Source organism: Schistocerca piceifrons, chromosome 8 (assembly GCF_021461385.2).
Source record: "Schistocerca piceifrons isolate TAMUIC-IGC-003096 chromosome 8, iqSchPice1.1, whole genome shotgun sequence".
Taxonomy (NCBI): domain Eukaryota; kingdom Metazoa; phylum Arthropoda; class Insecta; order Orthoptera; family Acrididae; genus Schistocerca; species Schistocerca piceifrons.
In genome coordinates, this window is record NC_060145.1 from 288,982,282 (window position 1) to 289,007,064 (window position 24,783).

Genomic DNA, 24,783 nt, shown 5'->3' on the forward strand with positions numbered 1-24,783 from the left:
CATGATATCTGTATGATGCGAAAACTGGCAATTGACCCTGAATAACGAAAAGTGTGAAGTTATCTACATGAGTACTAAAAGAAATCAGCTAAATTTCGATTACGCGATAAGTCACACAAACCTGAAGGCTGTGAATTCAACTAAACACTGAGGGATTACAATTACAAATAACCTAAATTGGAACGATCACATAGATAATATTGTGGGCAGAGCAAATCAAAGACCGCGATTCATTGGCAGAACACGTAGAAGGTGCAACAAGTCTACCAAAGAGACTGCTTACACCACGCTTGTCCGCCCTATTCTGGAGTATTGCTGTGCGGTGTGGGATCCGCATTAGGTGGGACTGACGGATGACATCGAAAAAATACAAAGAAGGGCACCTCGTTTTGTATTATCGCGAAATGAGGGAGATAGTGTCACAGCCATGATACGCGAATTGGAGTGGCAATCATTAAAACAAAGGCGTTTTTCGTTGCGACGGGAACTTCTCATGAAATTTCAATCACCAGTTCTCTCCTCCGATTGCGAAAACATTTTGTTGGCATCCACCTACATAGGAGAAATAATCATCACGATAAAATAAGAGAAATCAGGGCTCGCACAGAAAAAATTAAGTGCTCGTTTTTCTCGCGTGCCCTTCGAGAGTGGAACGGTAGAGAGACAGTTTGAAGGTGGTTCATTGAACCCTCTGCCAGGCACTTTATTGTGAATAGCGGAGTAATCACGTAGATGTAGATGTATCTTATAATGTTTAGTGGCACTCTGTCATTAGTGCCCGATCAGATTCATTAAGGCTCCACTTGGTTAACTGTCCTTTTTCTTATCATTAAGGATGTTGTTACTTGAAGGGCTTATTTCGATTTTTGGTCATATTGAGATACAGAGTCCTAAAGTTAAATGAGCGCTGAAAAATCTGCAGTTGGGATACTAGATATATTCAGGCATATGGCTTCTTGCTAGAGATGAACCTTCCTTTCTGTTTCATTAATTTCAGACGCATTATACACAGAAAAGTGTAGGTAATGGACCTGTACCATTATTGAAATAAGCCCTTCACTTGTACTTTGTGTGTTAGTTCTAAAGGTTTAAATTTTTATAAAGCAAAGTTTGATGTGTGTATGCTTCCAAGCAATCTTTAGATGCCAAGGATTCCTTTTATTAACTGTTTGTTATTTTAAATAGTGTTTATCTTTACAGGCACCTACTTGATTATTCTTTAGCCGGTAGTGTGGGCACGTCTGCCTTCAGTAGGGAGCGTTAAGACTTTAGAAGTTACCTTCTTATTTCTTGGGTTTTGTATTATTTATTTGCGTTATTGCTTTGGTATGAAATGTTATTGCAAAGGGAAGTCATTGTATAGCCTAGTCTTGCCAGTTATGACTTTGGCAAGTTTTGGCTTTATTAAATGTTTGTGCCAGGAGCAACTTTAATTAATGCTTTATACATTCGTTAAGTAAATTTCACAGGGGTTTCAGTAAAGTTTTATTATAATTGTGGTGAGGTTGTTAAACTCCAAGCTGTCTAGTATTAAATTGTGTAAGGTAAATAAAATTTTTAACACAAGCTGTGTATGTTTGATATTATGGCCCTGCTGCTTTCTGAGTAATGCTAAAAAAAGTCAAATTTGCAACTTCGGATTGGTTTATCGTTGTACTATGTATTTCATTTGCCACGTGGCTACCGACGTCACATATCTGGCATGTCATTGGGCAGTATAACGAGATGTTGCTGTGGACGGGGATGACTGTACGGTAGGATGTTGCCTGTGCTGCTCTGGTGGCTCATTGGTAGCCAAGTGTGGACTTGATTGGTAGGAAATAGCTTACCGGCTGGCTATTGCCTGTGTAACTCTAGTAAGTGACAAGCAGGCAAATCTTGTTGGTGATTGGTAGGCAATAGCAAATCAACAGCTTTTACTCAAGCGTAGTATCTACCTGCAACGTGTTGTTAAGGCCGCACAGCAATTCTCCCGTGGGAGTTGTTTATGCTATTAAATACGGGTCAAGTGGTGCTGCTGGCTGGCGAACACACGCGGTCCGTCAGCTTGAAAAAACTGGCAACCAGGCCATTGGTAACTTCAAACCATCCTCATTGTTCATGCTGTTAGACCGTTCGATTAGTTGATTAGCATCTCTTATATTTCGCCGCTGCATCCACGGCTGCTGAGCAAGGACGTCAGGTTCTAGAAAATTAAAAGAATGGCCCCATCCTGGTGACGTTATACTACAGTTGACTTGATCGGTCTCAGCCGCACGTAACGTTCAAGCTTCGACACTCGGCTGCTAATTATTTCGCTGCATTCACACCAAAGTTCGCAGACGCCTGAAGTGTGGAGAGCATCCACGCGGCCCTTAGTGGGTCTCAAGAGATCTCTGATTCAAATGGCTCTGAGCACTACGGGACTTAACATCTGAAGTAATCAATCCCCTAGACTTAGAACTACTTAAACCTAACTAACCTAAGGACATCACACATATCCATGACCGAGCGAGGTAGCGCAGTGGTTAAACACTGGACTCGCATTCGGGAGGACGACGGTTCAATCCCGCGTCTGGGCATCCTGATTTAGGTTTTCCGTGATTTCCCTAAATCACTCCAGGCAAATGCCGGGCTGGTTCCTCTGAAAGGGCACGGCCGACTTCCTTCCCCATCCTTCCCTAATCCGATGAGACCGATGCCCTCGCTGTCTGGTCTCCTTCCCCAAACAACCCAGCCCCAACCAACGAACATATCCATGATCGAGGCAGGATTCAAACCTGCGACCGTAGCAGTAGCGCGGTTCCGGACTGAAGCGCCTAGAACCAATCGGCCACAGCGGCCAGCAACAGATATCTGATCTCGCGGCCATTCTGTAATATGGGTTTGATTCATCCACGACCCAGAACCTTGCCTCCACGATAGGTGACGCCCCACACGTAAGGTAGGCGACCAACCAGAATAGCTTCTTTTGTAGCTTTGTTTTGTCTTGACTGTACTTCATAGCTTACATGTGTGTGGTTGTCTCCATTTGTACGGAATGCTGTCCTGAAATGTCGTCAATTTAGCTGCTTCAGTGTTTTGTTAAGATGTGGGCGAACAACAAAAATTTATTCAAAATTGTAGTATACTGCTTCGAAGTTTCATAAGTTGTGTGTTATAGACTCAGCTTGTGCAGGCCAAATATGTTTGTAATTTGTGACCTGGACTGGTTTAGAATCTGTAAATCTATGAACTGATGTGGCGATAGAAATAAATTACGATGGCGGAATCCCTGCCGCTGGGTGTCTCATAGTACTGTAATTACGTAGTCTCACTGTATTGGCGTAAGTTGTTGCCAGTCGCAAAGATGCAGCGCGAAGATCGATAGTAGACTCTGGTTCAAGCTCACCTATCACGGTGAAGCCACACAGACTCACAAGCAATTCGCCGCCAACGCCCTCTAGGCCGCAAATATTTAGGCCGCCGGCGCTGACCGGAGGGCCTCACTAACTCACACTCCATTTTGGCGTCTGTCATTGACTGCAGTGTGAGCTCAGTTCACATCGCAGATTAGTTGTAGTAGCAAGAATACCGATATTATCTCCAAGAGGACTGTTACTGATGAGATTGAACCACAGAACATGCACTCTATGAAAAATAAGTATCCAGTACATGAAAATTAAGAGCCATATTAATTCATGTGCGCATTTGTGTTGTAGAAAAAGGCTACCGGCCACCTATAACAACATCCTCTCCCTTGTTTCCTATGGCACCTGACTCTACAGTGGCGACGAGGACATTACAGTGGTAACGGGGATACTACACTCACATGTGATGCTGTAAATTAGTTACGTAAGATAACAGCAAGTGCTGCGTTTCTATGCTCGGTTAGCCCAGAATTAATTGAAAAGAAAATTAATAGGCCACTTTCGTACGAAGCAAACTTTAATCATCCACATATAGAAATTTGGGAGAAGTGTTGCGATTCATAATCGACGGGATTGGGACAAGGTAATGAATTCACATAGGTCAAACATTTGAAAAAAAGTAATATAATGTTTGTAAAAGAGAAAATCCGTCAGGTTATCCATCATGGATAAATACAAGATATGATATCAAACCGTTCAAAATTCCCACCAGGCATCATAACACGGAAAAGGTCCCAAATATTATCACAGATTTCTGAAACATTATCTTACAAGTTGGAGAAACTGTTTCTAAGTCACTTGCTTAAAATAGGAACACATACTGCGAGGGTTGGAACTTTAATGGTGGAAAGTATTTATTTACAGCTCGTACAATATAGATACGTGTTTCAGAGTTTTACTGACGTTCAAAGTAGTCACCAGCATTGTGTATAACCCGTTGCCAGTCATGTGGAAGTCGTAGGATACTGTTAGCAATGCCAGTTATGTTGACAGTTCGAGCGGCGCGGTCTACTGCCCGACGAATTTGTAGCAGTTCTGATGCGAATGGCGTGAAGTGTTTCCTTCAGTTTAGAAATTTAGTTGAGCCCCCGAGGGCTTAACTCAAGGGAGTGCAGTAGGTGGTACAGCACTTAGCAACCCCATCAGTCAAACAAATCAGTAACAACTTGCACTGTACGTGCTTGAGCATTGTCCTGCAAAATGATAGTCAGGTCCTGCAGAAAGCGTCGTCACTTTTGTCTCTAAGCTGGTCGTAGGTTGTGTTCCAAAAATGAACAGACAGAAGTGATGACACTTTCTGCAGGACCTGACCATCATTTTCAGGGCAATGCTCAACCACGTACAGTGCAAGCTGTTTCTGATTAGTTTAAGTGATTGGGCTGATAAGTGCTGCACTACCTACTGCACTCTCCTGACGTAAGCCCTCGTGAGTTCAACTCGATTTATAAACTGAAGGAAACACTTCACGGCATTCGCTTCAGAATTGCTGCAAATTCGTCGGCCAATACACCGCGCCGTTCGAACTGTCAGCACAACTGGCACTGCTAAGAGTATCCTACGACTTCCATATCGCTTGCAACAGGTTACACACAATGCTGGTGATTACTTTGAAGGCCAGTGAAAGTTTGAAACACGTATCTATATTGTACCACCTGTAAATAAATAGTTGCCACTTTTGAACTTCCAACCCCCGTAATTACCACGTGTTGTGATGAAATCAAGGGAGAGAAAACAGTCATAGCTTTCCCCACGGCAAGTTAGAATGTAAAATGTAACGTGGAAAGGAACACAGTTCTGCATAACCTTAAAGTACGTTAATTTCCAGCAACGTAGAGACATGGCTTGCTGCGATCTCGGCGTAGTTCTTATACTTGTCTGTTGAACGCACCCCTCTCGAAAGCACGGGATAAGCGACTAAACGACTTCCACCCTGTGAATCACCAGAAACAAGAGTGCTTTGTGTATAGCTGCACGAGGTGCCCAAGTCGAAATGTTCGCGGCCAGCGCTCTGCCTGGTTGACACCGGTAAAAGTCTGCGCTTCCCAGTAAGATATACCTGGCGGTTGCACCTCATTAGCAGACAGGGTTGGCTAGCTTCGAATGGTCTACGGGATGAGAAGTGACTTGCGTACGGCGCTCGACTTTGCGATTACGAAAGATGCTTGCACGTATATGGACGTTTTTCGATATGTTTCAAGTGCCCTATCACTCCTCGATTAGTTTGCTGATTTACTCGATCTTAATACCACAGAAAATGTTTGTGAATATTTGTAACACTGGGTGAATCGTGCCAATAAACATTGTCACAGTTTGGTCGCTCTTAGGGATCTAATCTTCGAATGGATTCAGCTTGATAAACCTGACTCCCTTTCTCGCTGTATTGAGCCATTACCAAGGCTAGAAGTTGTATTACATGATATTAGCGAGATGTCTCCTGGGGATTATCGTTACCCAGCGTGCATGTTCTGAGTTGCTGCACGCATGTTTGCACCTTCCCGAAGACAGGAGCCCGTTACAGGGGACCGGTGGCTGCTGGTGAGCCGCTTACGAGGCCAACGCGATATACGAGCCATGTTGCGTGCGTCACAGCACGTGACACAACAGGTCTCACGAATTGCAGCGACCGTCAATTTAATACGTCATAGCTGCGCATTTAAATACAGTCAAGCTCTCGATAACACACGACAGAGTAACGACTTTAGTTGGTACCATTTCACTCACATACTATTTACAGTCTGGCCTCGGATGTAGCCGAGTGTTCACGATGTACTAGTGTGAAGTCAGCAAGTTCGTAGCGAGGCCCGTGTTTCTCATAGTGGTGACGTAAGCAGAACAGGCCGGTCGCTGGGAGAATCCGCACGCAGCGAAGTGTGGTCGCTCAGAGATCGCAGCTGACACGTTGAGTTGCGCCACACAGCCGCATCACACGTAGTCTTCCAGGAAGGGCGTTCGTTGCGTAGTCCAGATGTGAGCCCGCCTGATCACCAGTGTCCGTTCCACCGGTAAAGCCCAAAAGACTACAGCTGGTGCCGTGAGCTGCCCTAATTTAACACAGTCAACCACGACCAGGCACAACCATCGCAAGGGTAACCTCTACACCACCCATCAACATTTACATGCACAGGATGACTTTTAGATGTGTGCACTGAAATGGGGAAGACATGAGTTTTGAGGTACTACTTGTACGTCGCAATGTTTTAAGAACAGTTATAATTTCCTATTTATGACTACATTATGTAGAAGTTGTTGGACAAGCTTTTACAGTTTACAGCTGCTGTGTTCCCGTGTGCAAACCCTCTTTTAAAAAGTACAGGATTAACATCTCAGGTCATTAATTTAATAGATTTTAATTCAACAGTTTGTGGTGTTGAAATAACACAAATTTGTATAAAAGTAAACTACTCGAAATTAACAATTTTAATTTAAAAACAACAAATGTAAAATGACAAGCGTAAAATAAGTTTAAAGAATTCTTTTAATAACGAAGAACGCGCCTAAAACTATTTTTTACTGACCGGTTTCGACAGGCAGGACTGACACCTTCACACCTTCATAAATGTCCATTGTGCATTCATTACTCATGCCATGTTAACATTTTAGTGCAATCTATTAACATGGAATGAGTAATGGACGCGTAATGGAATAGGAGTACAACCAAAAGAACTTTTGAAGGTCTAGGCAGGATGACGTTCTTACGTGCCGAAACCGCCCTATAAAAATAGTTTTGAAAGTGATCTTGAGCATAAAAAGATTCTTTAAGCTACACGCAGATAACTCGTTCTCATTTGTCATTATGAGAAACTTCAGTGTAAAATAAGTTGTAAAATTTAAAAGTCTCTGACCTTTTTAAAAAAAAAACTGTGCAGCACGAACAAAATAAATACCTGAACCTATAAAAGCATCCTTGATAAATCAGAGGAATTTCGTAACGACATTAACACATACCATCAATATTGCTTTAATATGTCGCATATACGACTAACTTGCATATTTCTCCTCCAAACACGTGTTTCACAACATGTTTCGAACCTTGTTTATTGTCTCTGTCCACACTGGCGACAAACATTTATCGTAGTATACTCTCATCATCTGCAACTCTATTTGTTGTATTATTTTCATATCGTCTGCTACGTTATGTCTACTGACGAGCGACCCTTAGTGATGTATGGCATTGTATTATTAATTCTCGAAGGTTCATGCAAACAAAAGGAAAGACATCATCTTCGTTCTTGGGCAAAAACATACTCCAGAAGATATGGCAGGAATAGCTTGCTACGTGAGCCGAATGTGGAAAACGGCTGTTGTTTCTGTAACTTCACACGTATATTATGCACCGACTTTAAAATTCTGAGAAAAAGGGTAACACCAATTGTTTCTTTTTAAAAAAAGACACAAATTTCAATAAAGTAATTACAATCAACCAAACACTTGCAGCTACTATTCGTTATCCGCAATGGGAGATTCACTTGAGAGCCTTGCGTATTTACCTGTATTTCGCATTTAGAAACAAGCTCTATCAGAAACAGGTGACGTTTGAGGAGGATTAGGTAAAGGTAATTAATCGATCTGCGCTATATTTGGTATGGTTTCACATAAATCAGAAGTTGCTTCCTCAGCAGTGTCTTTTCAGCGCAGTTCCTGCCAGTAGCAGCTGCAGCAGTAATTCTGCACGGAGGGTCTAGTTTCTTTTGGGCATCTTGCTTCGTAAGTTTCACAGCTCGACACTGCTGTCTCGTTCATTCAATATTTTTGCGAAAGAACTGAATGCTTTAAGCGGAAAGAAGACTAAAGAACTCTGTAATAGAAGAAAAAACCTTAGCAACATGTGGGTGGTTGCTTCGAGTACGCTGGAGAAGCTTGGCTGGGAAGCCCTTACGCCTCCTCTGTTGAGCCCTGAACACTCCTCATGCGATTTCCACATTTTTGGAGCCCTATAGTAAAACATCCGTGACCATCGATTTCCTTCGGACGAATAGGTGCACACCTGGGAACCATAACGGTCCCATTGGTAACTGTAGACATTTTGTCATGCAGCCATTGACCATCTCGTCTCACAGTGGGATATATATGTTAATAGTTTGGCGATTACTTTTGAAATAACGAACAGTTACTTTTTTCCTTCTGTCTCGTTTTCATCTTATTGACCCTTGCGTTTACAGATAAGGCAAGATTCACAATTACCACAATAAGAAGGTGTTGTCAGATGTAAATAATCAAACAGTCATGGAGTGAGGCATCAGGATCGCTTCAGCATCAATATAGGGAAAGAAGTTGTCGTCGACAGAGTTGTAGGGCGATACACTTTATCAATGAAATTGACAGATGCTGTGTATCACGATTTCTGTGCCCTGAATTACCAGCGGTGTTGGATAACGTTACATTTGCGGAAAGACAATGCCTGTGGTTTGTGTACGACGGGGCAACACCTTAATTTTCTAAGGGTCCTGTAACAGTACCCCTGTGGAACGCCTCATAGGCGTTAGATTGGTAGAGACGACCCGGTAGCATCATGGCCTCCACATTCACCGGACCAGAATCTGATGCGATTCTGTCTGTGGAGAAATTTAGAGGCAGTGGTGTACGCCCAACCATCAGAGTCTATGGACGTTACAGGCGCGTGTGGACAAAGCATGTGACGCAGCCCGAATGGAAACAGGGGTATTTCAGATTGCATGATTCAGTGCGAAGAATGGTTGAGGGATGTGACTGGACGTATGTCAACCACATACAGCCGTGCCTTCAGTATCAGGCAGATGAGAGTGAGAGAACACATTGGCCCAACAGATATTGGTCTCCCGACCTAACGTGACAGGAACTTTTTTCTTCCAGTTTTGACCAACGCTACCTTCTCTAAGAGGACGTGAATTTTTTTAACATCCTATATTACAATCGGAATCCAATAAAAGTGTAACCCTGTAATTATTAGGGTCGCCTGTTTGTAACTTTTTGCAAAGTCGAATTTTGTATATATTTCATTCTTTTGAGTTCTCTTTCTTCGCACGACACATGTTAACAAATCCGTTCGTTTCCTTCCGTACTAATAGTACAAAAATGACTAACAAAATTTACTCTCGTGCACATTTTCGACAGAAAACTAAGATCAGAGGAAGGACATTTGCCATCACTGTAATCACGTATTCACTCAATGATAAGTGCCCAGTTAGTCGTGTGAATACTGTTTTGCGTTGGAATAGTCATGTTTTTACGTTTTCTAATACTTGATCTTCACGATAATGATGTGCACACACTGCTTCTTAAACAATACATATACTACAACTACAGTTTCTTAACGTTGAAAATAACAAGAATTGGTCTGGCATATCGGAAACACCCATCAACAATAACAATCAGTTAAGTGTGAATTAACTGGCATAGTACATAATAACTACAAAACTAATCACTGTGGACACGTAAATATACATAATATATGACGAGTGAGCAGTTGTAATATTTTCAATGCACTACCACTGAGATTATGTCTTTCACAAAACATACACATTCTTCAGAGCACAAACTCAAACAGATCTCCCTGCATCTCTAACCATTTAACTGCTCGTTAGATCAAGCTTACCTGAATGCTTCGCAGCATAACTGCATCCACGGTTACAAAGCAGCATAGTAGCACCCTGCCAGGCCTTACAATTCATCGGCAGAGTAGAATAAACGTAACGCAGTTTGGTAATTGTCTGTATAGCGGGTTGCCAGGCTTACTGATGACGTAAGGACCTACACAACTTAATCTATGTGAAAGTGATAAGCACAATAGTGGTTATAATTGACAGATCCGATGAAGACTGATTTCAAATGCAACAACCAGCTACAAGTATGGTTTAAAACAGTTTAGTTAACGCAAACCATTACCGTTGGCTGGTTTATTTCAAATCCGTCTTCAGATAGCCCTTATATTCTCCTTCCTTTCCTGGTGCGGCTATGTTTTGTGTTCGTTACTCATATGGTGCATTAACATAAACATAGAGCCCTTCGTCACCATTCGATAAAGTCGAGAGAGACTTTTTCATTACCACCTTCACAGAAAAATTCATGAAATGATCTTTAAGTTAATAACGCATGAAATATGGCAAGAATTCATCTTGTATTGGTGTGATGCATTATGAAGTTAAGAATGACCAGGTTTTCACACATCCAGCATCCTTTTGACATCATAATTACCTAATAAATAACAATTTTAATATTAAAATGATTTTAGTGTCTATAGCGACAATGTGAGTAAATATTACTGACTATGAACTAATAAAATTAATACTGGCAGTATTAGTAGTAACGACAATAATAAAGATAATAATAATAATGATACTGGCAGCAATAAAAGGAATTTACATGTGCATGAAACAAATGTTTTCTGACATAGCGAATTCTGTAGAGAGGATATTTAAGGATACTGCACCAGCTAAGAGTAATAGAAAATGAGAAAGGTCTGATTCTAATGAAGGATGTACAAGGGTAACGAGTGTGTGCACGAACAGTGGTAGTCGTTATTGTTGTTATTCAGTTTAAGAAGAAGCGAGTTACGTATCCAATCTCATCTGCTGTTTTTCTCGGTTGAAAAGAATGAAAGTACATGTCTCCAACTTTTCTGTGAGGTATCTAAAATTGTCCAAAACTAATTATCTTCCGAATTAATTATCATTAAAGCTTTAGACCATTGCTAACTTCAATTACAAATTATGTCAAAATTACTTTTAGATTCTGAACTATGACATTATGATTTTGTTGATACATTTTTATGTTCTATTTGGTTTGGGCCCTGGGAGATGACCTGGAGTAGTCGCTGCTACAACCTTGCGACTCTGGCTAAAAATGAGGATGAGATGCCAATATAAGAACTCAACAGAGAGTTGTCTTAGCCTCTCTCACCTCAACTCTCCACAATCCTATCTACATGTGGTGCCCCTGTTAAGCTGAGCAACCCAGTGGAAGGTTGGGTAACCAACGCCAACTGGAAACTGGGTCAGCGAGCCGACAGGATGTGGAGAACTGTGGAAGGCAATGGATAACTATCACTGGAATTACTTCCATAGACGTTCATGGGATGGACCACTTTGTGCCATATTCCAGAGGTAAAGCGTCCCCTCAATCGGATCTCCAGAAGGGGTATACAACGAGGACTCCAGAGATTAGGGAAATGGAAAAGGAATGTAGGAGAAGAAGAAGGAAGACTTATTGAGGATTGGGACTTGGAATGTTTTAACCCTTCTCCAGGAATGGAAGTTAGTAAACGCCAAACATGAAATGGCAAGAAAGAAATTGGACGTAGTCGGAATGTGTGAGATCGGATGGGGTGGTTGTGGAGAACTAGAAAATGCCGACTTCCGATTATACTATTCAGATAAAGATAAAAATGGAATTTAAGGGTTTGAAATTTTGATAGGAAAAAGACTGAAGGTCAAGGTAATCAAAGTTGAATATGTTAGTGGAAAAATAATGATGATGAGACTGAAAGGGAGAAAAAAGAGTTAGTTATCATCCACGTCTATATGCCAACAAATAAATTATTCAGATGAAGCGGTAGAAGAATGTTATGAGAAGATAGAAAACTTAGCAGAGAGAGAGAAAAAAAATGCTAGTATTGTTGTAGTGGGTGATTGGAAGTGGTAGTCTGTGAAAGACCAGAAGGAAAAGTTCTGGGAAAGTTTGGACTGAGGAAAAGAAATGAGAGAGAGCAAAGATTGCTGAAATACTGCAATGGAAATTTCATGATAGTTGGAAATGCTCTATTTGATAACCACAAAAGACGAAGATATACTAGGATATCTCTATTTGATAACAAAAGAGGTCAAATTACAACAAAGATATCGAAATTGCCTAAAGAGTGTCAAAAGTTATCCAGGGGCAGAGACTTATTCATATCATGTATTTGTAGTTGCTGAGGTTCTAGTTAAATTGAAAACAACCTGGAAAGGACAGAAGAGAGAGCTCATTAACTTTGAGAAACTGAAAGACAATGGCAATTGTGAAAAATTAGAGAATGCATATTGTGAAATCATGATGCAAGGACAGGAAACGGAATGCAGAGAAGGAAGATAGGATCGTTTTAAAAATGATACCAGAAAGGCAGCTAAGGAAACGCTTGGAGACAAGGAGAGGAAAAAAGTAGAGAAAGAATGGGTAACACCAGATATGAGAACCAGGAAATGGAAAACTGTATACACAGATGAAGGGAAGCACAACTACAGGAGGTTCAATAATGAATCGAGAAGGGAGACAGAAAAAAGATAAATGGCTTACAGAAAAGTGTGACAAGATAGACAGATTAGAGAAAGAAGGAAAGCCGGCCGGTGTGGCCGTGCGGTTAAAGGCGCTTCAGTCTGGAACCGCGTGACCGCTACGGTCGCAGGTTCGAATCCTGCCTCGGGCATGGATGTGTGTGATGTCCTTAGGTTAGTTAGGTTTAATTAGTTCTAAGTTCTAGGCGACTGATGACCTCAGAAGTTAAGTCGCATAGTGCTCAGAACCATTTGAACCATTTTTTGAAAGAAGGAAAATATGATTTGATGTACAAAGAAGCAATGGATTTGACATTCAGGGAAAAGAGAAACAACAATGGACTAAAGGAATTAGAGGCAGCAGACGGTAAAATGGTGATGCTGAGTGAAACCCAAGAAATAATGAGAAGATGGGAAGAATATATAGAATGGCTATACGCTGCAGAGAACCGACCAAGTGAAGAAGAGCTTGGGATAGAAGAAGAATATAAAGTTGCAGATGATGACAAAGGAAATGCAATACCAACTACTGAGATTGAAGCATCTATGAAGGAGACGAAAAATGGAAAGGCAATGGGAATTGATGAGATTCCTGCGGAACTGTCGAAGTCATTGGAGAAAGAAGGGAAAAGGGAACGGATTGAACTGTGTAATCAAATATACATGACAAGAAAATGACCAAAGGACCTTACAGAAAGTATCTTAATACCTATAGAAAAGAAAAAGAACGGCAAAAAGAGTGAGGAACATAGAACAGTGAGCCTGATATCGCATGCAGACGAAGTCTTGCTGACAACGCTCAACAGAAGGCTATATGGAAAGCTGAATTGCGTAATAGGTGGTGTACAGTTTGGTTTCAGGAGAAGAGTGGGAACTAGAGATGCCATTGGGCTACTGAGAGTGATAGCGGAGAGGTACTTGGAGGAGAAAAAGAAGGTGTATGTTGTTTTCATTGATCTTGAGAAGGGTTTTGACTGTCAGATGGGACAAACTGATGGAAATCCTAAGGAAACATGAAGCTGACTAGAGGGATAAACAGCTAATTAGAAATTTATATTTCAACCAGAGAGCAAGAGTAAGAATAGGAGCTGTGATGAGAGAAGAAACTGAACTGGAAAGAGGTGTAAGACAAGGTTGTTGTTTATCACCAACACTGTTCAATATCTATCTGGAGGAAATTATTAATGAAAGTTTTGATAGAAGGAGAGAGGTTTGTATAGGGGGTTGGAGAGTGGAGTGTATAAGATTTGCAGACGACGTGGTTGCGATGGCAAAGAGTGCAAGAGAGATGGAACAAATGTTAGATGATCTAAACACAAAATTGGAATAATATGGAATGAAGATTAACAAGAAGAAAACGAGAAGCCTGGTAATTGACGGAAAGCGGAGAGAATGCAGTATGAAAATAGGAGGAGAGGAAACAGAGCAAGTGAATAATTTCAATTACTTGGGAAGTGTAATAATGGATGATATGTATTGATCAACATAAATTAGGAAAAGAATTACAAAGGCGAAAGAAGGATTGAAGAGGAAAAAGAAATTACTTTGCAGACCACTAAACAAAGATCTGAGGAAAAGACTTGCCAAATCTTAAATCTGGAACGATGCACTGTATGGTGCGAAGACCTGGACATTGAGGAAGGAAGATGAAGGAAGACTGGAGGCACTAGAGATGTGGATATGGAGAAGAATGGTAAAAGTGAAATGGGAAGACCTAGTAAGGAATGAAGAAGTATTAAGAAGAGTTGAAGAAGAAAGAGTAAACGGAACTCTTTAGGAAGGCAGTGTTGCCGGACTTACTGATTATTTTTGTGCACTTTCTTAATTGTTTCGAACTCCTCACATGTGTATGAGTACAGTGATATGGTGAACTGATACGTTAAATTTTTGCCATATGTGAATCGTTTTGAGCCATTGGACTGCGTTGTTTGCTACTCTAGGATAATTTAATATCTATGAACTATTGAAGAAGGTGACAATCGGCTTTCCTTTAATTTGAACAATATATGAGCCCCGAAACTGGCCATATCAGTGAACCTGGAGTATAATTAAAGTATTTTAAATCTACCTCTGGTGTCAACCACAGTATTGCTGCAGACTATTGGTAGAACTAACATCTTTCAGCCAATTTTCGAGGCAGCGCAGCTTACCGAGAAGAATAGAAGCAGGTTTGTTTTAAGTTTTCTAAGATAATGCGAGAGGTTATTCCAGAGGCGCGTTCTAGCTACTAAGATGGACTTCGAGAAGTGGCTGAACAACGGAGTGGGAGAGAAAAGTTTCGGCTCTGATGGGAAAGTGTCTCTGCCTCGTTGTTTAGACAAGAGAGTTCACTTATTGGTAGAGCGATGAAATTAATTTAAAACACGTAAAGAGAAGTAAAATTATGTACAAGAAATTCAAGAACTTTCTATTGAATCACTAAGATTACACAAACGAATTTTACATATAAACAGTGAAAGATTTGTAAATGTGAACTTTCTAATCAGATCTAATGTGTGTTACATTTTCCGGGTTCGATTCCCGGCGGGGTCAGGGATTTTCTCTGCCTCGTGATGACTGGGTGTTGTGTGATGCCCGCATCTCGTGGTCGTGCGGTAGCGTTTTCGCTTCCCACGCCCGGGTTCCCGGGTTCGATTCCCGGCGGGGTCAGGGATTTTCTCTGCCTCGTGATGGCTGGGTGTTGTGGGATGTCCTTAGGTTAGTTAGGTTTAAGTAGTTCTAAGTTCTAGGGGACTGATGACCATAGATGTTAAGTCCCATAGTGCTCAGAGCCATTTGAACCATTTTTTTGTTGTGTGATGTCCTTAGGTTAGTTAGGTTTAAGTAGTTCTAAGTTCTAGGGGACTGATGACCATAGATGTTAAGTCCCATAGTGCTCAGAGCCATTTGAACCATTTGTGTGTTACGTTGTGAAAAGATAGGTTATACACTGACTAGTACCTGCTGTAGAAATAAGCATTTGATGACGTAGGCTGTGTAAGAAGCACAATAAAACATGTATTTTACTTCCTTTGAGTATCTGAGTGTAAAAATGTGATCTCTCACATTGATTACCCGGTTGTAAAGTAGGAATTATGCTGTAATGTTAGTACAATTAACGCAGTAAACATTGAACATGGACATTAGATCTTTGACACTGTGTAAAAAGTACAATAAGATTTGCTTTTGTTACAGCGATAAACTGAGTTTGAACATTGAGTATAAAGCTGCATTCTATGTTATAAATAGTAATTCGACGTATTTTACTGACTGGTTTGTTAAAATGAAAGAAGTAAGCTGTACCACCTCTATACATCACACTACTGAATAGCATGTAAACATGATTGTTTTACGATAAAAGTATAGGAACTTTGCATTACATTCACACAAAATGGGAAGAGAAATGTTATATGAAACACCAGCGAAGTTTTACTGTGGTCATCTTGGGCTATGGGAGTATTATGTTGAAACTACATGGGAGAAGGAGGGGTGGACCAAGCGTCAGAGAGGTGAAGTCTTGTCTTCATTTACCCTGTGGGCAAGAGTATAACTGAAGAAAAGTTAAGGGATACTGACTATTCCCTCGAAAACAAAGAGTGTAGTGCTTTGAATAGAACAGAGTACACGTTTAAAGGCAAATCACGTCTTGAAATATTGCATAATAAAAGCGATTGTAAACTAATGTCCGCATTGGTACTATATAAGTGCACGTGTTTGTATAAGAATTGCTGTATAACGACCAAGAAGCTAGAGACCATATCACGCAGCCTAAAATTAGAAAATATACATGGGACGAAATTTCGTTACAAACATTTTTGCGTTGTTCCTATGTAAGGAATATTGCTGTGGCGTCCGAGTGAGCGAATTGTGGTTCACACTGTACAAAAAAAAAAAAAAAAACTCAAAGTGAAATGTTGGGCAGTAGATATGATTGCTAAACATCAGTACTGCTGCTGGCCATTGAAGTCTGTGCATAATGGAGAGGTTGAGAACGGAAAGTCCTTTTTGAGACAAAGAATGTCTCGATTTATTGGGGTATGGGAACTCAAAGAACAACCGGCGTTGTGTTCTGATTATCTTCATCAGTTACATCAAGCGGCTCTGCGTGGTATGAAAAAAGGAGTGTGTTGTACAGGAATTTACTGCACAGATACTTTTGCACTTTTGATAGTTATGTGAACTATACATTGTGGTATTTTTAAGAGAACTAAATCCTAATGACAAGACCTGCAATTATTTCATGCAGTACAGTACCGAAACACACACTATAAATCTGGTCTGTCACATTATTACGATGCATTTTCGACTGAAGCAATCATTCCATTACGGGCAGTTTCTGATGGGAACTAAATAAGACAATGGTTTTCTCGAATTTCTTTCCAGGGCCGCTCCTCATTTTCAGCTTCGACTGAAACAGGTACGTTACCTGCCATATAATTTCGAGAAAATGGCTGAACTGTATATGGCGATCGCAGATTGCCTACGTCATTATTAATGCGCATATACCGGCAAGCACAGTGCTTGCGCCATTCGGGAAACACCCTGTGCACAAGATGTCCCAGAAGGAATGGTGAGTATTAAGGGATATGACAGGAACGCTCATTTAAAGTAAAACACTTCATACAGGCATATTCATTGTTCGGAATTCTTTCCGAGATAGGACGCTTCTAAGGTGTCTAACGTGTCTTATCCAACCAACCTCTTTGACGTTTTATTCTGGCACAACATACGTCGTTACCTTCAGCCTCTCTGCTCGGGATGTCTTTCTGCCATTAAACCAGCACGTAGAACGCTCAGCTGTGTTGTGAGTGAAGCAGTGCGTGGGACGGAGTGCGTCGGAGTCCAATCGTCATTTGCTTTCATTAAATTATTCACTGACGAAGCCATATTTACTCGGAATGGAATCAACAAAACATGTAATTTCATCGACGGTCGCAGGAAAATCCACACGCTACATTGGAAACCCTTTTCCAGGTTGGTTTCTCCATTACCTGGGTCGTACTGGATAACGTCGTGGAAACGACTCTCATAGCTACAACGCGTCTCAATAACAGAACTGCAAAATCTAACTACTGAGATACAAAAATGTGCATTATGTTTTCTAGAACATCGCTATCATTCTTGGTTCACAATTTTGATAATTATTTTAAATAAACTGAAAATTGACTTTTGGGATGTGGACAATGACTCTGAATTAATCGAACTAAGTGGCAGTCTCATTTCTTTTGACTTAACAACATTTAATGACTCTCCAATAATAATTGAGCTTTCTCTGAAACCACATAACTCTGATCGAAGAATGACAAAAATTAAACTTCATGTGTACAATTTTCGTTGAACAGAATTCCAAATTTCTCTCACAATGATCGATAAATCCTAAAAAGAAAATGAAAAGTAAGAAGATTCCTGATCTGGATGCCTGACGAACCAAGAATGCTGCATTATCAAATCATTACAGCAAATAAAACTTAATCATTACCTATAATTTTCCGCCCCTGGTAGCTGAGCGGTCAGCGCGACGGAATGTCGTACCTAACGACCCGGGTTCGATTCCCGGCTGGGTCGGAGATTTTCTCCCCTCACGGACTGGGTGCTGTGTTGTCCTTATCATCATTTCATCCTCATCGACACGCAAGTCGCCGAAGTGGCATCAACTCGAAAGACTTGCACCAGGCGAACGGTCTACCCGACGGGAGGCCCTAGCCACACGGCATTATTACTATACTACTTATAATTCATTCTTCACAAAGAGTAACCACTGTAAAAATTAATTCTTTTTCTCTCCAAAATAAATTTTCCGTTAATCTATAATATACGAGGGTTATTCCAAAAGTAAGGTCCGATCGGTCGCGAAATGGAAACGACTATGAAAATCCGATAAAGCTTTGCACAGATGTGTTGGGTAGTGTCTCTAGTATAACCCCAGTTAGCATCACGTCGCTCTTCTCATTTCTGAGCTCGCAGTGAGTGCGTAAAGATGTCTAGAAAATAGTGTCTGCCGCCAAGTACGAGGGCCTGGTGAGAAATTTCGCCTGAAGCTATGCAGCCAACATTACATAACTGTCGTGCTGTTTCGTCTTCACGACAATTCTCAGCCGCATTCTGCAGGGGCAATGAAGATGCTCCTGCATCGTTTTCAAATGGAAATGTTAGATTACCCACAATACAGTCCGCAATTGTCTCCCCCTGAGTTTCATCTCTGGTCACATGAACCGCTGTCTTTGAAGACAATATTTTGACACAGACAACGAGGTGTAGGCCAGCGTGGAGAATTGGCGGAAAGCACTGGCGGCTGCCTTCTATGATGAGGCTATTGAAAAGTTGGTACAACGCTATGACAAAAGTCTAAGTCAGATCTGCGACTACGTAGAGAAGTAGCTGAAAGGTGTAGCTAATTGTTACAAGTAAAACATTTCTGATGTTCATTGTGGTTTCAATTTGGCAATCAATCGGACCTTACTTTTGGAATAACCCTCGTAATTTCCAAAAATCTCTATTTCTTGCTAGATACTGTTACTAAACCGAAACTCGACTGTTCACGTTTGTCACCATAGTTCAACTGCCTGTCTCCTCTCCTCTCCTCTCCTCTCCTCTCCTCTCCTCTCCTCTCCTCTCCTCTCCTCTCCTCTCCTCTCCTCTCGACCAACAGATAGACCTGGCGCGCATCTTCGCAGAACAGGCATCACCTCTAACTCATGTCTGTGCAGCGCAGCTTCTCTGCCGAGGCTTCGCGAGCGTGTGCCAAGAATTCAAACCTTACGAGTGCGTTTCGAGACATCCAAAACAAGAAAAATTCCTACGGAAATCCACACACTCTTTTCAAAGTGTGAGGGAACACCTCGACCGCAGTTACCCTAATCGCCAAATTGGTCGTCGTAGTTCAGTTAAGTGAACGCCAAGATCGTCAGATCATACGCCATTTGCGTATGGGGTTCGATTACGACTGAGGTGTAGAAACGAAAGCTGAATACGTGAGATCAACTGCTTGGTCGCATCACAGACGGTGGGGCCCTTGTTAGGGAACGTGCAGAGGAAATGAAGCAAGCAACACAACGTGTTCTCCAAAGAGTGCAGAAATACACTGAAACTGGAGGTGGGACAGCCAAATAGGACCCGATTCTTGATACTACATTTCATGATGTATATGCATCTGGATAGTCTGAATATCGTCGTGGTATTCCTGCTAGTCCTAGGAAGTGTTGAGGGAAGAATGTTAAGTTTTCTCCAATAAATATAATTGTAAATTGGATTTTTAATCATGTATTATTTATAGTTAATCCTGTAAATAATGGGTATCATTGAATAACACCTCCTATGATTGCGAATACTGCTCGTATTTATTGTAAACTGTACAGCAGCTGTAATGTGACGGCCGCGAGGAGTGACCGCGCGGTTAGAGGCGCCATGTCACGAATCGGGTGGCCACTCCCGCCGGAGGTTCGAGTCCTCCCTCGGGCATGGGTGTGCGTGTTGTCTTTAGCGTAAGTTAGTTTAAGTACTGTGTAAGTCCAGGGACAGATGACCTCAGCAGTTTGGTCCCATAGGAATTCACACGCATTTGAACATTTGTAACGTGACGTGTTATGCTTGGTGGTGAATGTGTTAAAAATAAATATTTTTCAATTCATGCTTTGTAAAATGCATGTTATAATGTCTATCAAATGTTACACATGAGTTAACTTGAAAGTTTTTCAATAATACAGAAACACGTAATTCTGGCTTCAAATGATAATTCCTGTCACATCCCTGCGTATTGACCACTGCTCCTGGGACACGCTACATACGCAACTGTTTGGAGAAAGTGAAATACCAAGACTGATAAATGTGATCACAATGAAATTTTTTCCACCGATTACGGACCGACGCTACACAAATGATTAGATTCACAGATCTGTGCATGCACTGTGAGTGTGGGAATTCAGTACGGAGCAGCGCCACCGTGTGCTGCAGTCAGAGCCGCTAGATGTCATGGTATGGAATCAGAGAGAGCGTTAATGCGCTGCTGGGGAACACTGGCAGGCGGTTTGTAGGCGAGCCCACAGAGCATCTACTGTGGTTGGAGGAGGACCTGAACGAACAAGGTGCCGGCCAACCATACCCCAGATATGTTCGATGGGCAACATGTCAGGTGAAAAGGGGGGAAGGGGCAGGAAAGCAGTGATACTCGTCGTTCTTCATAGAGGGCTTGCAAATTCATCGTCACGTGCGGCTGGGCGTTGTCCTGCTGAAATATGGCACGTGGAACGGCCTGCAGGAGAGGCAAGGCCTCTGGCTGTGAAAGTTTCCTGATGAAGCGGTAGTTGTCCACTTTGCCCTCAAGACGTAGGAGGCGAGATCGTGTGCTACAGGTAATGACGCTCCAAACCATCACACTTTGCGTTTGGCCGCTGTGCCGCTCAATAGTAGACTGCGCGATTGCGTTCACCACAGCGGTGTCGAAAGTTTAAGTGGCCATCATTGTACCACAATTTAAAACTGGACCCGTCCGAGAACAGTACATTTTGCCTCTTAGTATGCCACCGCCGGCGTTCACGTTCCAATTTCTGCAGCGTCGGTGGGTTCTGGTCAGTGAAAGTCGATGCCGTGGCATGCATGCCAACAGTGCAGCTCGCAGATATGTCCACACCTGTAGCAGTGCATCAACATCGCGCCAACACTATGGGCGAATCTGCTCCGTCCGTTATGGCCAGGCGGGCAAGACGGCGGTCATGTCGCGCTGTTGTCACATTGGGTCGCCCAGCCCCCGTAGGCGCTGGGACGGCACTCTTCTTTCTACTGGCTCCACATACGCCTCATTGTTGAAGCAGTGTGCCCTGTAGGAGCCTCTATGTCACGATACGACAGACCCGCCCCTTCGAGACACTCATTCTGGCCCGTTCGAATGCACCCATATGCCGATATTCCAACCTGTGATGTCGGCGAGGCATAGTGGCACTAGGTTATCCATTTCCACTTCTTACGACGACTCCGCACCGATTCTACGTTACATAACACGGGCCTGTCTGGTCAAACAAAAGAAGACGCTGTTGGGCCGACGTGCATGCCTCCTCTCTGCCATTCAAATCACTTATTACACAGTAAAGAACCAAAGAAACTGGTACACCAGCCTAATATCGTGTAGAGCCCTCGCGAGCACGCAGAAGTGCCGCAACACGACGTGGCATGGACTCGGCTGATGTCTGAAGTCGTGCTGGAGAGAACTGACACTACAAATCCTTCAGGGCTGTCCATAAATCCATAAGAGTACGAGGGGGTGAAGACCTGTACAGCACATTGCAATGCATCCTAGATATGCTCAATAATGTACATATCTGGGGAGTTTAGTGGCCAGCGGAAGTACTCAAACTCAGAAGAGTGTCCCTGGAGCCACCCCGTACCAATCATGGACTTATGGAGTGTCGTGTTGTCCTGCTGGAATGCCAAAATCCGTCGGATTGCACAATGGACATGAATGGATACAGGTTCAAAATGGTTCAAATGGCTCTAAGCACTATGGGACTTTACATCTGAGGTCATCAGTCCCCTATACTTAGAACTACTTAAAGCTAACTAACCTAAGGACAACACACACATACATGCTCGAGGCAGGATTCGAATCTGCAACCGTAGCAGCAGCGCGGTTACGGACTGAAGCTCCTAGAACCGCTCGGCCACAGCGGCCGCCCCGATACAGGTGATCAGACAGAATGCTCACGTGCGTGTCACCTGTCAGACTCGTACCTAGATATATCAGGGATCCCGTATCAGTCCAACTGTACACGTCTCACACCATTAGTGAGCCTCCATCAGCTTGAACAGTCCCCTCTTGGCATGCAGGGTCCATGAGATTGTCTCCATACCCGTACACGCCCATCCACACGACGCAATTTGAAACGAGACTCGCCCGACCAGGTGACATGTAAGTCATCAACAGACCAACGTCGGTACTGACGAGCCCAGGTGAGGTGTAAAGATTTGTGTCCTTCAGTCATCAAGGGCACAAGAGTGGGCCTTAGGCTCCGAAATCCCATGTTTATCATGTTTCGTTGAATGGTTCGCACTTGTTGGTGCCCCAGCACGAAAATCTACACCAATTTGTATAAGGGTTACACTTCTCTCACGTTGAAGGGCTCACTTCCGTCTTCGTCGGCCCCGTTCTTGCAGCGATGTCGGAGACTTGATGTTTTACCGGATTCCTGATATTCAAGGTATACTCGTGAAATGGTCGTACGGTAAAATCTCCGCTTCATCGCTACCTTGGATATGCTGTGCCCCATCGCTCGTGCACCGACTATAACACCGCGTTCAGATGTCAATAACCTGCCGTTGTAGCAGCAGTAATAGATCTAACAACTGCGCCAGACACTTGTCTTGTATAGGCGTTACCGACCGCAGCGCCGTATTCTGCCTGTTTACATATCTCTGTATTTGAATACGCGTGCCTGCACCATTTTATTTGGCGCTTCAGTGCAGTTCCGCTGTTCTACACGTCCTCTTATTCATGAGACCCAGAAAATATTAGATACAGCCTCACAGGTAGATGCCATTTTCCTTGACTTCCGGAAGGCGTTCGATACAGTTCCGCACTGTCGCCTGATAAATAAAGTAGGAGCCTACGGAATATCAGACCATCTGTGAGGCTGGATTGAAGAGTTTTTAGCAAACAGAACACAGCGTGTTGTTCTCAATGTAGAGACGTCTACAGACGTTAAAGTAACCTCTGGCGTACCACAGGGGAGTGTTATGGGACCATTGCTTTTCACAATATATATAAATGACCTAGTAGATAGTGTTGGAAGTTACATGCGGCTTTTCGCAGATGATGCTGTAGGATACAGAGAAGTTGCAGCATTATAAAATTGAAGCGAAATGCAGGAAGATCTGCAGCGGATAGGCACTTGGTGCAGGGAGTGGCAACTGACCATTAACATAGACAAATGTAACTTATTGCGAATACATAGAAAGAAGGATCCTTTATTGTATGATTATATGATAGCGGAACAAACACTGGTAGCAGTTACTTCTGTAAAATATCTGGGAGTGTGCGTACGGAACGATTTGAAGTGGAATGATCATATAAAATTAATTGTTGGTAAGGCGGGTACCAGGTTGAGATTCATTGGGAGAGTCCTTAGAAAATGTAGTCCATCAACAAATACTTGAGTATTGCTCATCAGTGTGGGATCCGTACCAGGTCGGGTTGACAGAGAAGATAGAGAAGATCAAAAGAAGAGCGGCGCGTTTCGTCACAGGGTTATTTGGTAAGCGTGATAGCGTTACGGAGATGTTTAGCAAACTCAAGTGGCAGACTCTGCAAGAGAGGCACTCTGCATCGCGGTGTAGCTTGCTCGCCAGGTTTCGAGAGTGTGCGTTTCTGGATGAGGTATCGAATATATTGCTTCCCCCTACTTATACCTCCCGAGGAGATCAGGAATGTAAAATTAGAGAGCTTCGAGCGCGCACAGAGGCTTTCCGGCAGTCGTTCTTCCCGCGAACCATACGCGACTGGAACAGGAAAGGGAGGTAATGACAGTGGCACGTAAAATGCTCTCCGCCACACACCGTTGGATGGCTTGCGGAGTATAAATGTAGATGTAGATGTAGATCGAAGCACATGCTCTGACAATTCTTTCTCGCGTATCGTGCAAATCGTGCCCCTCAGGACAGGGCGTGATTCGTGGTTGGGTAGCTCAGACGGTAGAGCACTTGCCCGCGAAAGGCAAAGGTCCCGAGTTTGAGTCTCGGTCTGTCACACAGTTTTAATGTGCCAGGAAGTTTCATATCAGCGCACACTCCGCTGCAGAGTGAAAATCTCATTCTGGAAATTTTCCTTCATTCTCCTCTTCCTCTGCTGTATGCTTCGGGGTTTTGCGCTATGCAACAGGTTCTTATAACATTTATCTCACGTAGGCAGAAGCGGCTATTTTCCGCGGTGAACTTTCCCGGCGGCTTCTTCTCCGACGCGGCCGTTCGCTCGGGAAGAGGAGCGTTGCCACACAGAGCCAGTCGCGTTTCGGCTCGTCCCAGTCCGGTCCGGTATCCTACATTCGCGAGCCAAGGGCGCCTTCACAGAAGCTTACGACACACGGAGAGTGCGCGGCGGGATGCGATGCGATGCGATGCGCCGGTGAAAGGTCAGCCCCGGGCCGGAGTTCCGGACTTTATTTGCGTAACGCCTCGATTCGACGTGGGCGGAACCGACACACGTATTC